The 14,246-nt window shown below is 45.4% G+C and overlaps 1 protein-coding gene across 7 annotated transcripts in view; it reads left to right on the top strand.

The window, feature by feature from the left end:
- Window positions 1-1,398: 1,398 nt before the first annotated feature.
- The window catches only part of LOC105469033 (helicase with zinc finger), a 187,913-nt gene continuing 175,065 nt past the window's right edge, over window positions 1,399-14,246 (top strand). For 3 of the 7 annotated variants that reach the window (XR_011615959.1, XM_071083493.1, XM_071083492.1), the window contains exons 1-2: window positions 2,511-3,566; window positions 8,077-8,133. The gene's annotated coding sequence lies outside the window, so the exon portion shown is untranslated. Of the gene's footprint in view, window positions 1,532-2,113; window positions 2,199-2,510; window positions 3,567-8,076; window positions 8,134-14,246 lie in introns of those variants that run through there. The other 4 variants (XM_011719560.3, XM_011719557.2, XM_011719558.2 and 1 more) reach the window with 3 other exon arrangements.

Here is a 14,246-nt window from a genome sequence, read left to right as displayed (position 1 = left end):
GGGTTAGACAGTCACACAAACTGAACACTTATTTGGGTCAATGCCTATACAAGGCAAAGAAAGGCTGCCTATCAAAGAAACGTGTTTGGGAGACACAGTCCTTGCCCTCAGCTTATTTCCTGTTTACTTAAATTAAATTGGTGCAAAAGTCATTGCGACTTTTGTCATTACTTTTGCATTAATCTAATAGTCAACTCAGAGCACACACAGAAAGGTGCCATGCAAACAAAACCACCATTAAGTGAGTGCATACCAGTGGCTAAATAAGTGCAAAAGAGGAATTGGAAAATAAGCAACTGGGGTACCCTGGAAAGAGACGTTGGAGCCTTCTTTAGACGGGACAAGCATTCCCTTTTCCAGCAGGTGGGGTGTTGCCAACCCCCCAGCCTAGCCCATGCCCTTGGTGGCTACCTGGCTGGGCCATCTAAGAACCTGGCTCCAGGCTCCAGTTTCTCCACTTATTCCGAGGTGAGAAGCGGGTGACTCAGGGGAGGTTGCTCCCCAGCACGCTGCGTTCTTGGCTGGGAATGACTCACTACCTCGTTCCCTCCTTTACGAGTGACCCGGGGCCAATCCCTTAATGTGTCTACACCTCACTCTTCTCATCAGACCGGGACAATTGCCTGGTGGAGTTTTTGACTCCCCAGGGGCAGGGCTCCTGTCTGCCACCGTCCACGTTTCTAGTGAGGCCGCTGATAGGGTCCGGAGGAGCGTAAAACCCTCGGGTAGACCCAAGGCCCCAGGCCCTCCCCGTGCACCGAAAGGGGGTTTTAATGCCAGTGCCTCTGCGTTCTTTTAAAGGGAGAGCCGTTCAACAGCATTTTGTACCGAATACAATTCGCAAACATTCCTGTCTTGGAGAATTTTCTTTTGGGTATCTCCTTGTAAAAACTCGCTTGGAAAAAAAAAAAAAGCAACTGGAGCAGGCCTTCAAAGACAGCAAAGCAGGGACCACAGGCTCTGGGGAGAGCGCGGGCGGAGCCAGACCAAGGGGCCTCCGTTGCTGGGGGGACCTGGGCGGCTGGACGCCGGGGCCAGTACTCTGCTCCCCCCGCGCAGCCGAAAGCGGGCGCGGTGTCGCGTGGAGAGGATGCCCGGCAGCAGCGTGGGCGGCGGGCTGGGGGTGCTCGCCCGGGTCCCAGACCTCGGCCCGCGCCGAGACGCCCCGCACTTTCCAGCGCAGCGGGTCTTAGCCCGGAGACGCCGGGCGTCCTCACTTCCAGCCTCCCGAGCTGCAGCGGCGCCCGCGGTTCTCCCCCGGCCCGCCAGGTGGACCCGGACCAGCGCACCCTGCTCTCCGCCCGAGACCCTCCCCCGTGCCCTGGCTGCCTCCGCGCCCCGCCCCGCCTGCAGCCCGCAGCCCGCGCCCCGGATTACCTGCCCCGGAGTCACAGTCCGCAGCCCGGACGCTCCCAGGCTGGATCCGCGGGGCCCGGAGCCACATTCCTAGGGGAGGGGTCCCCACCTAGAGGGTCGCGGATCACGTTACCCGCCGGGAGGAGGAGACCGCGGGAGGCAGAGTAAACAAGGGGTAAAAAGTTGCATTTGGCTCATTTTTTTCTTTTTTTTAAAATCGTGCTTCGACGCTGGTGGACTCGGGGACACGGCGTCCTCCCAGTTCCCGGAGCCCGGCGGTCCCGGGGCGGTTTCCCAGGGCAGAGGCACCTCTCCGGGTGGCGGGTGCGGAGCTGGTCTACCCGGCCCTGAAGGCGACCCCGGCCGCTCGCTGGCTTCCTGGAAGCGCGGCCGCAGGAGCAGAAAGGCTCACATCCACGCGCACAAATAAATCCGCGAGCAGCTCCGCGTCGCCGGCGGCAAGGAAACCTCGGGCTGATTCAATGCAGACGCGGGGCGTCTGCCCGGGCAGGAGCGCGGCGGGGCAAGAGGACCGGGCGTGGGGGCAGGGAGGCCGGGGCAGGAGAAAAAGAGAAAACCCCAAAGCCACGTTTTAAAAATGCGGGTGAATTTTCAATGCCGTCAGCCCGGGGGAGGGGAGGGGGCCAGCTGCGGGCGCCGGGGTCGGCGGTCCACCCGGGGCAACTTTCCGGGCGGGAGGCGCGGCCGGAGGGGGCGGCGCCGGCGGCGGGAGGCGGGAGTCGGGGGCCGGGGGGGAGTCACTTTAAAGGCTCTTTCTTACCCATAATGCTTTGTGGGGACGTTGACAAGTGGATCCAAGATGGCGTAGAAAGTAATGACAGGTAAGTCCTGACTTCCCCCTTCTCTGCTCCTGGGGCCGCTCCGCGAGCTCCCGGAGCTCTCCGGGGAGGGGACCTGACTCCCCTCCGGTGTCCCGGACCCCGGGCGCGGCGGCCCCGGGGCGGGCTGGGGGCCGGGGCGGCCCGCGGCGGGGCCTGGGAAGCGGGGCTCTTCGAGGCGAGGCCCGGACGCTGGGGCTGTTTACAGCTTCTTCCCCACTTAGTCCCCTTCCCCTCCGCTGGGGCCCGCGGCGCCCTGGGCCCTGGCCGGAGAGGGGGCCTTGCACGCCCGGCCCGGGAGCCAGCGGGAGGTTTCTCTGGCCCGGGGCACTCTGGGAGGGGGACTCGAGCCTCCCGGCACGTTCCCCTCCTCCGGGTCGCGGCTGGGGGTGGGGAGCGTGCGGGCCTCCCACGCCCCGCTCAATGCCCCCCCTCAGGGCTCGGACTTACACCGGGTGGGGCGGGGGCTGGAGCGGGGGCGTCGGGAAAAGTGGGTCAGGGGTGCGCCCCCTCCCTCCCCCGCGGAGGGCTCTCGGCCCGAGATTCACTTTCTTCCCCCCCTTTCCCCGCCCCCTCCTCGGAAATGCTCTTTGGCCCACAAGCACATCAACAAAAATAAAGATAGGCTCTCTTTTCCTGGAGATTCCTTGAGAGTACTCCAGTACCCTTTTCAAGGGCTCACAGACTGCAGTCTTACCTAGGGAACTTTGATTCCTCTCCCCCAAATTATTGGAGCCTTCTGCACCCTCGCCTTTGCTGAGAATTCTTCAGACAGGGCTGGAAGCCAGGATCCTCTGATTGTTCTTGGATCGGGGATTCTCAGGTTTTGTTTGCAATTCAAAAATTGTCATTCCTTCTCCCTCACAACTTAACACTTTTCAGGCAAATCATTAATATAATAAAAAGTGTAACTTCACAGAGACAGTGGATTCCTGGAGCGGAGGAAGGAGGGAGGAGTTGTCTGTCTTGCCTAGTTTGTTCTTAATTTTGCTCTCAAACTCATATTAACGAAATTTCCTCTCCTTCATTTCTTTCTGCTTTTGAAAGTAAGGTCAGTCCGTGTTGAAAAAGATGACTTTGTTATGTTTTTGAGTTTTAAGAGCATTGTATAATCTATTCTTTTATCTTACTGAAAGGAAATGTTTTAAGGTCAAAAAAAAAAAAAGACTCATTGCAAAGCTGCACACTGTACCATTTTTTGTAACTTTTTCCATTTTAAATGTGGATGCCCTTTCACTTCAGGCTGATAAAATGTTTGCTGCTGATAATGTCTGTTACTGGTGTTGTATGGACACATCTTTTCTATTTGCCTCAGGAATTGGATGAAGTAATTGATCACTAATGAACTACAGTGCTGGTGAGATGTGTAAGGTGAGACTGCAGTTGAAAATAATTTCCTTTTTTTCTTTCTTTCTTTTAATCAACGTCTGAGAGTAGGGCTGAAACTGAGTAATTTGATGGGGCCATCTTTGTTTTCCAAATATATCACTCAGTCAAATGGGTCTATGGGCAGGGCTAGATTTAGAAAGGAAAAATATGTTGAATGTACCAATCTTTTCAGTTGCTCCAACATACTCAAACATAGTGGTACTTAACTAAGAGCCAAATGTTACTTGCAGCTATTCTTGATCAGTATCTTCACCAGGGATAATTATAGTTTGCCTATTCCAATTTTCTTGCGTAACTTTACTTGGATGTCTTAATTTTATTTGTGTTTTGGTGTCTATCACCTACTGTACGTTTAGTCCCGGTGATTATGTATATGGATTTTGTGTGTACCTGGTTTGTGGGACTCTTGTAAAGTATACCCTTTCCGTTGGAAAGAATTAGGCAGGTCATTCACTCCTGCTTTTATTTTCTGAAACATGGAGTAGTACTTTTCTCTTTAATGATTATTTTGAAATAAAGATGATAGTGTTGAGATCTGTTTAGCTTATTAGGGATAAGACTAGTTTGTCATTATGTCCTGATCACACATGGTGTGTGAATTCAGACTGCTTTATTTAATCTAATTTGTAATGCTTTGGATTTAAAGGATATTATTGATACAGTGTTAGTGAATAGTTTTCTGTGCTACAGAGAGGAAGAGAAGTTTGCTACTTTAACATTTTTCACAAGCAGTTTTCTCAACTTAAAATATTTTACTAATTTTTTTTTTTAGAAAAACATAAGTAATTGTGATCTATTGGTTACTGCAGTTTTTTTTTTTTTTTTTTCTTTCTCTCTCTCCACACATCTGGGCCTCTGGATTGTGAAATCCTCTCACAAATTTTTCATGTCTATCACAACATCTGTTTAAGAAGAATAAGCTGTCCTTTTTTTTTTTGTCTAGATTGAGGCATGTAATTGACATTTTGCCTTAAAAAAATAAAAACTTAGGAGAGGAAGGTAGACATAAACCAAGATTCTTTTGTAAATGCACATATTACATTTTCTTGTATTTGAAACTCAGCAGTGCTTATGTTTATTTCATATAATTTTTATTTTTGACAGAGCAAATATGGATTTTAAAATTTATTTTTATTTTGCAGATGGAGGCATATTCCTGCCTTAGACCTCCCAATTTGAACTTTATATATTTTTATATATATAGATTTTATATACATCTATAATTTTATATATAGATAGATTTTTTCTTTTTTTTTTTTTTTTGACACAGAGTTTCACTCTTGTTGTCCAGGCTGGAGTGCAATGGTGCAATCTCAGCTCACTGCAACCTCTACCTCCCAGGTTCAAGCGATTCTCGTGCCTCAGCTTCCCAAGTAGGGGTTATAGGCATGTGCCACCACACCTGGCTAATGTTGTATTTTTAGTATAGAGAGAGTTTCACCATGTTGGTCAGGCTGGTTTCGAACTCCTGACCTCAGGTGATCCACCCGCCTTGGCTTCCCAAAGTGCTGGGATTACAGGCGTGAGCCACCATGCCTGGCCTTATCTTATTTTTTGAAACCTACAGATAACTTTGTGGAAAGGAGCCAGTGGTCTGCTTTTTGCCTATGGAGATGTTTGTTTGTAGTCTAAAATGGAATATTTAGAATTAGGTAATCTTGTGTGGCTAGTGTTGTTTGACCTGAATTGTGTCAAGACATTTTCCACAGTTCTCACACATGTAGACTATGTGAAGTGTTAGTATTCATTTCAAAGTGAAGTTAGTGGTTGGCCACTGAACAACTTGTTACACAGAGTATTCTAAAATGGGAAATGCCATAGTATTGAAGGTTGTGGTGAGGTAGAAGTCTGTGTCTCTGAGCTGAATAAAGACATAGCTTTTTTAGTCTGTCCTTTTGGCTGGGAAGCTAGGACACTATTTTTAGGTAAGGCTGTAGTTTTTGGGAGTAAGTACCTTTCTATTAGCTGGTAAGCTTGATTATTGCGTTTGTTAACAAGAAGTTTTATTTTCTAATGCCATAGATATTAAAATGCATTGTTTTAAAGTTGGTATATATTTATAGACTGTCCAGTTTTCACTGGAAGAGGAGTGATGCCAAAACAACAGGAAAAGTAATTTTTGCTTGCAAAGGGCCTCGTGTAATTAAAAAAATCTACAGCATATTCATGAAAGGCTAAGAATAGTGTGCAGAGGGACCTACAAGTAAGCAGGGCAGATCTGATAGATGCATGTGTTTTCTGTTTAAGCAGTAGGCTTGGCATTAATATTGAATGTAGATTAGTCTTTAATTGTCTGTCAGAGACCCTAAGATCCAAATACAGGCCCCATACAAGAAATAAGGACCTTTGCCTTTTGTTTCAAATGTATAGAAGATTTCAGGCCAAGTTTACCAACAATAGTTATCCAAGAGATGGGGAGGAACTACTTAAAAAAATTATAAGCAAATTTTTAGGTTTAATTTTCATAAACTTAGGTGAATGTACATGCAGATGTAAGCAGATGTAATTGAATTTCTGGCCGGGCGCGGTGGCTCAAGCCTGTAATCCCAGCACTTTGGGAGGCCGAGACGGGCGGATCACGAGGTCAGGAGATCAAGACCATCCTGGCTAACACGGTGAAACCCCGTCTCTACTAAAAATACAAAAAGAAATTAGCCGGGCGTGGTGGCGGGCGCCTGTAGTCCCAGCTACTCCGGAGGCTGAGGCAGGAGAATGGCGTGAACCCGGGAGGCAGAGCTTGCAGTGAGCCGAGATCGCGCCACTGCACTCCAGTCTGGGCGACAGAGCGAGACTCCGTCTCAAAAAAAAAAAAAAAAAAAATTTCTAAGTAATGTTTTGAAATGTTTTCCAGAAGAAAAGTGATACTAGTGGAGAGTATGCCATACAAACTGTCTTGCCATTCATTTCAGTTGATGAGTACAGTCAGGGTTACTTCTGTAGCATTGGCTAGAAGCAGCATATAACATGATAGTTTATTGCTTTGAAGGTGGCTGGGATAATAATTTTGGGTAATCTTGAATCTATTAGAAGTTAATATTCCTCTTTTTAAAAGACCACTGTAGATGTAACAGGAAGAATTTTATTTATATATACATATAATAACTATTATGGTCAACTTTTAATTATTTAAAAGAAATGGAAAGTTTTTCATCTAATACCAACAGTCACACCGACTTGTTTACTCTTGCGAATCGTGCTGGGTCAGTTTCTCCAAGTAAGAGCAGGAAGTTGTTTGGTAAAGCAGTGTATACATACCTCTTGCCTTTGAACAAAAAAGAACTTGATTCATTGTCAGGTTCTTCAAAGAATGCGTGGCATCTTTGTTGACTGAACTGTTCTGAAGTGTGAATGTTTGTGATTTTTGTCATTTCTGTGCCATATTTTAGGTGTTCTTGGCACATCTGAATTTGCCTTTTTGCTTCCTTCTGCAGAAATTATCTTTGTTGTGATGAAAATATCCTGTAATGCGAGCTTCCTGTCAGTAGGCAACGTGTTTAACTAATATAATTTTAAAAACTTACTTACTTTTATGCAAAACTCCTGTATGCTTATGGTAAACAAATTTGAGCAGTACGTAAGTACGTGAAGTAAAAAAGGTTAAAAAAAAGAAAAGCCTCTGTTCTTCCTCTGTCTCTAGTCCTGCTCCCCTGAGCTGAATCTGGTAAACAGCTGGGTGTCATTTAGCTTTTGGAAGACCTCTCTATTCCTGAGATATTCTGGCAGTGTGGAAGTAGAGTGAGAAGTCAGAAAAGGCATGGTCATTGAACCAGAGTTTGAATGTTGTGCAAGGACTATGCTGTTCTTATTTTCTGTGATAAGTAATAATGATAAACTACCATCAGCTTAAGATAACTGTACTTTGAATTGTGAAACACGAAAACAGTTAATTCTTTAGTCAGGTTGGTAAAGTTTTGATTTGTTGATCTTTTAAAAGAAATATGCGTGAATTGAATTCATGTAATGTTAGGGCTGGTGGGGGTTAATGGTAGTAATGAATTACCATCTGTTGAATTTTAAGATAAGCTGCACAGTATATTTACTATAGGCTTTTTATAACTCATCATCTCCTTTAATTCTCATAGCAACTCACGAGATAGGTATTTCCATTTTACAAAGGAAGAAATTTAGGCTTAAGTGTGACTCAACTAACGTAATGTCACGAGACCAGTAAAGTAGTGGAGCTGGTGTTCTTTCTGGAAAGCCTGTGCTCTTCTTTCTCTAGCTAGTCTGAGTGACTTATTTTCCAGATAAGGAAATTTAGGCCTGAAGAAATTAAATGAGTTGCTCAAGGTCACACAGCTCAGTAGTAGCAACATTAAACCAAGCTTGTTTTTAATCTTTGGAGGCTTATCTCAAGACTCTTGGTCCAGTGCTGGTCATGCTACATTTTATTGAACTAGTGTGGACCAAAAGACCACATACTTTGGAATGATACCTTGGTGAATGGTGTTTTCTACTATGTATTAAAAAAACTTTCTTCTTTGTCTTTCAGAAATTATAAAGAGCTCTGATGGGCTATTTGGGTGATACCCAGTGCAGTGAACTGCAGGTGAGTAACGTTTAGGAGAAGTTTATTTAGAAAACAAGAATTTTATAATGCCTGAAAGAATAAGGTGGGACAAGGGTGAAGTGATATAGGGCTGTAGTGAAATGGTGGTAACCTGAAGGCACAGATCCTAACGGAATTGGTTACTTCTGGAACAGACTGAATGATGAACAAGCTCCCGAGAGACTGCCTGCTGCCTTGTCAGGTTAGTGTGTGTGAAAAGAGTGAGGGTAGGTTAATCTTCCACTTCTGTTCAGATGAGTAACTGCATAGGGGCTCAACCTATCTGTGTGCTATTGGAACTTGAGAGGTCCTTCAGTTTTTGTGTCAACATTCTTGAGTGGCGATTACTTTGTTCTTCAGTGAACTTGGTTAAGTATTGAATTGTTTTTCCTGTTATCTGCTGTTTACATAGTGTCATGAATGATTGTATATATCTGCAGTTTTGAGGATCTAAATACTGAGAACAAACATATCAATAGAAACAAAAGGTTGAACTTTTTTTCCTAGTTGTCTTACTACCTCTATTGGTACTTTTAGTCTTTCAGATTATTTACCTTTTACTGCAATGCCTGTTAATTAAAAACAGTTAAATCTTGAGTATTTATTATTTCATAGTAATTAATCTTCTTGGTCAACTAAGGTATCTTCATCTTTCATTATTATACTTAGGAAATGGTAATACTACAGAAATAAATTAGAAGGATTATAATACTTTCCTTGTGAGCATCAGAGTTAAAATTATTATTATTATTATTTTTGAGATAGAGTTTCGCTCTTGTCGCCTAGGCTGGAGTGCAATGGCATGATCTCGGTTCACTGCAACCTCCGCCACCTGGGTTCAAGTGATTCTCCTGCCTCAGCCTCCCGAGTAGCTGGGATTACAGGTGCTTACCACCACGCCCAGCTAATTTTTGTATTTTTAGTTGAGACAGGGTTTCACCATTTTGGCCAGACTGGCCTCAAACTTCTGACCTCAGGTGATCTACCCCCCTTGGCCTCCCAAAGTGCCAGGATCACAGGCGTGAGCCACCACACCCGGTCTAAAATTATTTTTTAATTAATTTTCTTTTTTTTTTTTTGAGAGGTGGAGTCTTGGCACTGTCACCCAGGCTGGAGTGCAGTGGCACAATCTCAGCTCACTGCAACCTCTGCCTCCCAGGTTCAAGCGATTCTTCTTACCTTAGCCTCCCAAGTAGCTGGGATTATAGGTGCCCACCTCCACACCCAGCTAATTTTTTTGTATTTTTAGTAAAGATGGGGTTTCACTGTGTTGGCCAGGCTGGTCTCGAACTCCTGACCTCATGATCCACCTGCCTCAGCCTATCAAAGTGCCAGGATTACAGGTGTGAGCCACCATAGCTGGCCATGAATTTTCAATACTTGTCTTTTGTGAGATGTCTTCATCTGCAGAATGCTTCAGCTCTTTTTTTTTTTTTTTTGAGACGGAGTCTCGCTCTCGTTGCCGAGACTGGAGTGCAGTGGGGCAATCTCAGCTCACTGTAACCTCCGCCTCTTGGGTTCAAGCGATTCTCCTGCCTCAGCCTCCCGAGTAGCTGAGACTATAGGTGTGCGCCACCACGCCTGACTAATTTTGTATTTTTACTAGAGATAGGGTTTCACCATGTTGGTCAGGCTGGTCTCGAACTCCTGACCTCAAGTGATCCACCCGCCTTGGCGTCTCAAACGTGCTGGGATTACATATGTGAGCCACTGTGCCCGGCTAGCTTCAGCTCTTAATAAAATGACTTTCCATCCTCCCTTTTGCACTTTGGCTATGTAAGACTTGAAAGAGTATCTCCAGCTATTTTTTTTACTCATCTGGTTTAAGCTGGACTTTTTAGCTTTGTGTTTTTTGTAGTTAAAAAAAAAAAACTATCGGCCGGTCGCGGTGGCTCAAGCCTGTAATCCCAGCATTTTGGGAGGCCAAGACGGGCGGATCACGAGGTCAGGAGTTCGAGACCATCCTGGCTAACACGGTGAAACCCCGTCTCTACTAAAAAATACAAAAAAAAAAACTAGCTGGGCGAGGTGGCGGGCCCCTGTAGTCCTGGCTACTCGGGAGGCTGAGGCAGGAGAATGGCGTAAAAACCCGGGAGGCGGAGCTTGCAGTGAGCTGAGATCCGGCCACTGCACTCCAGCCTGGGCGACACAGCGAGACTCCGTCTCAAAAAAAAAAAAAAAAACTATCTACATTTTGCTTTTAATTGTTCTCAGGTCTCCTGGCCCCTGGTTCTTTGATTTGTCTGAGTCCACACTGCCTTTTAACTGATACAGTTCACTGCTAAGTCAGCAAGTTGGCCTTGAGAATCCCAGAGATTTTAGTGTGCCAATATGGTATATTTTTAGGGTTTACAGTGAAACTTGGGCTGAGTACTTGCTGATTGGCTAAAGTAATAAAGAAGTAAATTGTTGGCCGGGCGCGGTGGCTCAAGCCTGTAATCCCAGCACTCTGGGAGGCCGAGGCGGGTGGATCACGAGGTCAGGAGATCGAGACCATCCTGGCTAACACGGTGAAACCCCGTCTCTACTAAAAAAAATACAAAAAACTAGCCGGGCGAGGTGGCGGGCGCCTGTAGTCCCAGCTACTCGGGAGGCTGAGGCAGGAGAATGGCGTAAACCCGGGAGGCGGAGCTTGCAGTGAGCTGAGATCCGGCCACTGCACTCCAGCCCGGGCAACAGAGCGAGACTCCGTCTCAAAAAAAAAAAAAAAAAAAAAAAGAAGTAAATTGTTAAAGTAGTAAATAAATGTTAAACTAATAAGTAAAAAAAAAAAAATTTTTTTTTCAAGACAGAGTCTCACTCTGTCACCCAGGCTGGAGTGTACTGGTGGGATCTCGGCTCACTGCCACCTCTGCCTCCTGGGTTGGATTCGAGCAATTCTCTTGCCTCAGCCTCCCTAGTAGCTGGGACTTTGCCATGTTAGTCAGACTGGTCTCGAACTCCTGACCTCAGGTGATCCACCCTCCTTGGCCTCCCAAAGTGCTGGGATTACAGGTGTGAGCCACCGCGCTTGATCGGGTTCTTTGTTTCTGGAGTGGTTGCTCTTTTTGCATGACTTGTCTTCCACTGGTTCATAGGGATGGTCAGAGGACCAATTGAGGCAGTTGGCTGGTCCTTGAAAATTTGGGTTTGGGTTAGTTATAGGTCATCATGACCAAGGAGAGTATGAAAACACTCAGTCAAGGCCAAAGTGAGCAGTAGAAGGGAGGGGTGGTCCTTTTGAGACTTTATCTAGCTTGTTTCCTGGAACCCCTTTGTTTCCTCAGTAGGGTAGAACTTTATTACTTAATGTTGAATAAATTGATATTAAATAAATTGTTAAATGTTGGGTTATTGTCCTAAGACAGTTGATTTTCTTTTTGGCATTTCATTTCAAAATATACATTTTTAAAATTCATTTTAAATTATAATACATTATAGTTTGATTTTTTTTTTTTTTTTTTTTTTTTGGAGACAGAGCCTTGCTCTGTCACCCAGGCTGGAGTGCAGTGGCCGGATCTCAACTCACTGCAAGCTCTGCCTCCCTGGGTTCACGCCATTCTCCTGCCTCAGCCTCCCGAGTAGCTGGGACTACAGGCGCCCGCCACCTCGCCCGGCTAGTTTTTTGTATTTTTTAGTAGAGACGGGGTTTCACCGTGTTAGCCAGGATGGTCTCGATCTCCTGACCTCGTGATCTGCCCGTCTCGGCCTCCCAAAGTGCTGGGATTACAGGCTTAAGCCACCGCGCCCGGCCTATAGTTTGATTTTTAAAAACTTACTATATCATGAAACATTTACATCTTACAGATTTTATAATTTAACTTTATATATTGAAAGGCTGCAAAAATAATTTCATCAAGTCATGCTACAATTTACCTAAGTCTTTTTATGTTAAGTATTTATACTGCTGTCTGGCTGGTTTTCAGTTAACACTTTAATCTACATCACTGTAGATATTGTTGCATTTTTTCTTTTTTCTTTTTTCTTTTTTTTTTGAGACGGAGTCTCGCTCTGTCGCCCGGGCTGGAGTGCAGTGGCCGGATCTCAGCTCACTGCAAGCTCCGCCTCCTGGGTTCCCGCCATTCTCCTGCCTCAGCCTCCCGAGTAGCTGGGACTACAGGCGCCCGCCACCTCGCCCGGCTAGTTTTTTTTTGTAGTTTTTAGTAGAGACGGGGTTTCACTGTGTTAGCCAGGATGGTCTCGATCTCCTGACCTCGTGATCCGCCCGTCTCGGCCTCCCAAAGTGCTGGGATTACAGGCTTGAGCCACCGCGCCCGGCCGCATTTTTTCTAATGATATCTTAAGGATAAATTTTGGAGTCTATTATTATGTTCAAGGGTATCAATGTTTTTATGGCTCTTCACATATATTGTCCTACTGTTTTCAAGGGTGTTATACCACTTTGTGCTCTTAAGAGATATGGATATACCTGTTTTACCATAAGTAGTACAGAAAACCATTTTTTCCTCAGAAGTTTTTGTGAATTTAATAGTGTAAAATGGCACTTTCATTTATTTGTTATATAATGTTGAATTTAACTATTTGAGCCTCTTTATGGTGAATTGTTTGTTGATATCTGTTGCTGTATTATGCAGTTAACTATTTAGGCTTTGAATGGTAAAGCTGGTATAACATGGTCAGTAAAAATTGTTTGTAAGAGAGTATGGTCGAAATGATAAATGATCTTGGGAAGAGTGGTTGAAGGGGAACAGATGGATTATTCCAGGATTCAGTTCAGCAAGTATTTATTGGGCATCTGCTGTGAGCCCCTTTGTATCACTGTGACCTCTGAGTGGTTCTCGAGTTCTTGTGATGGCATGTGCTGGGTTGAAGCAGGACACTGCTTGAGGCTTGACCATTTGTGGGTTCTGGCTTCTGTTGTCTCTCTCTCTTTTTTTTTTGAGGTGGAGTCTCGCTCTGTTGCCCAGGCTGGAGTGCAGTGACACGATCTTGACTCACTGCAACCTCTGCCTCGCTGGTTCAGGTTGATTCTGCTGCCTCAGCCTCCTGAGATTCTGGGATTACAGACTAGCACTACCATGCACTGCTATTTTTTGTATTTTTAGTAGAGACGGGGTTTCACCAGTGTTGTTCAGGCTAGTCTTGAACTCCTGATCTCGTGATCCACCCGCCTCGGCCTCCCAAAGTGCTGGGATTACAGGCGTGAGCCACCGTGCTGGCCTTCTATTTGTGGCTGCTTGGATTGCTGAGAAGACCACAACTGTCTAGGCCATCTTTAACTCATTCAGGGCATACCAGTGTGCCATGACACACACTTTGAGAAGCTCTGTTCTGAGGGATCCAAAGATAAAGGATATATTGTTCTGTTGACAAGGAACTAATAATTATCTGTAGAGAGAATAGGGGCACCCCCAAATGAAAGGACTAATAGGAGCCATTGAAGGGGGCCATACAAGGTACTTTGGGATTAAGTGGAGGGAGCGATACTACCTCCTTGGGAATATCAGGGAACACTTCAAGTGAAGAGGTGGCATTTAAATCACACCACCAGGAAGCCGAGAAGCAAAGGGAAAAGGGCATTCTGGAGGGAAGTCTGGGGGTTATATCAGAAATGTGGGTGTCAGGAAATTGCATATCCAAGTTTCCTGGGTCCTAGGATACATAAAGGAACATAATGGAAGGTAAGACTGCCAATAGATCAGGACTGGGTTTTGTGGAGGTTTTTTTTTAATATTTAACTTTTTCTTATTTTCATTTTTTATAAAGTTAGGGGATGCTATGTTCCCCAGGCTGTCTTGAACTCCTGGCCTGAAGCACTTGGCCTCCCAAAGTGCTGGGATTACAGACCTGAGCCACCATGCTTGGCCTTGGAGTTTCTTGAATGTTAGAGTAAGGATGAGTATGATGGATTGTAGGGAAGAGAATTGAGAGACAGGGCCTTTAGTTGGGTTCGTAGTAGTCTAAGGTAGGGCGATGAGAGCCTGAATTGAGTTGGTGGCCATGGAAAGGATTCAAGAGTTATTTTGGAGGTTAAATGGAGAGATGTGGTGACTAATTAGATGGGGTAGGGTGGGAAAAGTTAATTCTGTATCTCTGTTTTTTTTTTTTTTTTTTTTTTTTTTTTGAGGCGGAGTCTTGCTGTCTCCCAGGCTGGAGTGCAGTGGTGCGATCTC

The sequence above is a fragment of the Macaca nemestrina genome, chromosome 17, assembly GCF_043159975.1.
Source record: "Macaca nemestrina isolate mMacNem1 chromosome 17, mMacNem.hap1, whole genome shotgun sequence".
Lineage (NCBI taxonomy): Eukaryota > Metazoa > Chordata > Mammalia > Primates > Cercopithecidae > Macaca > Macaca nemestrina.
The sequence above is the reverse complement of the archived record's forward strand: the minus strand, read 5'-3'. Positions and strand labels throughout refer to the sequence as shown.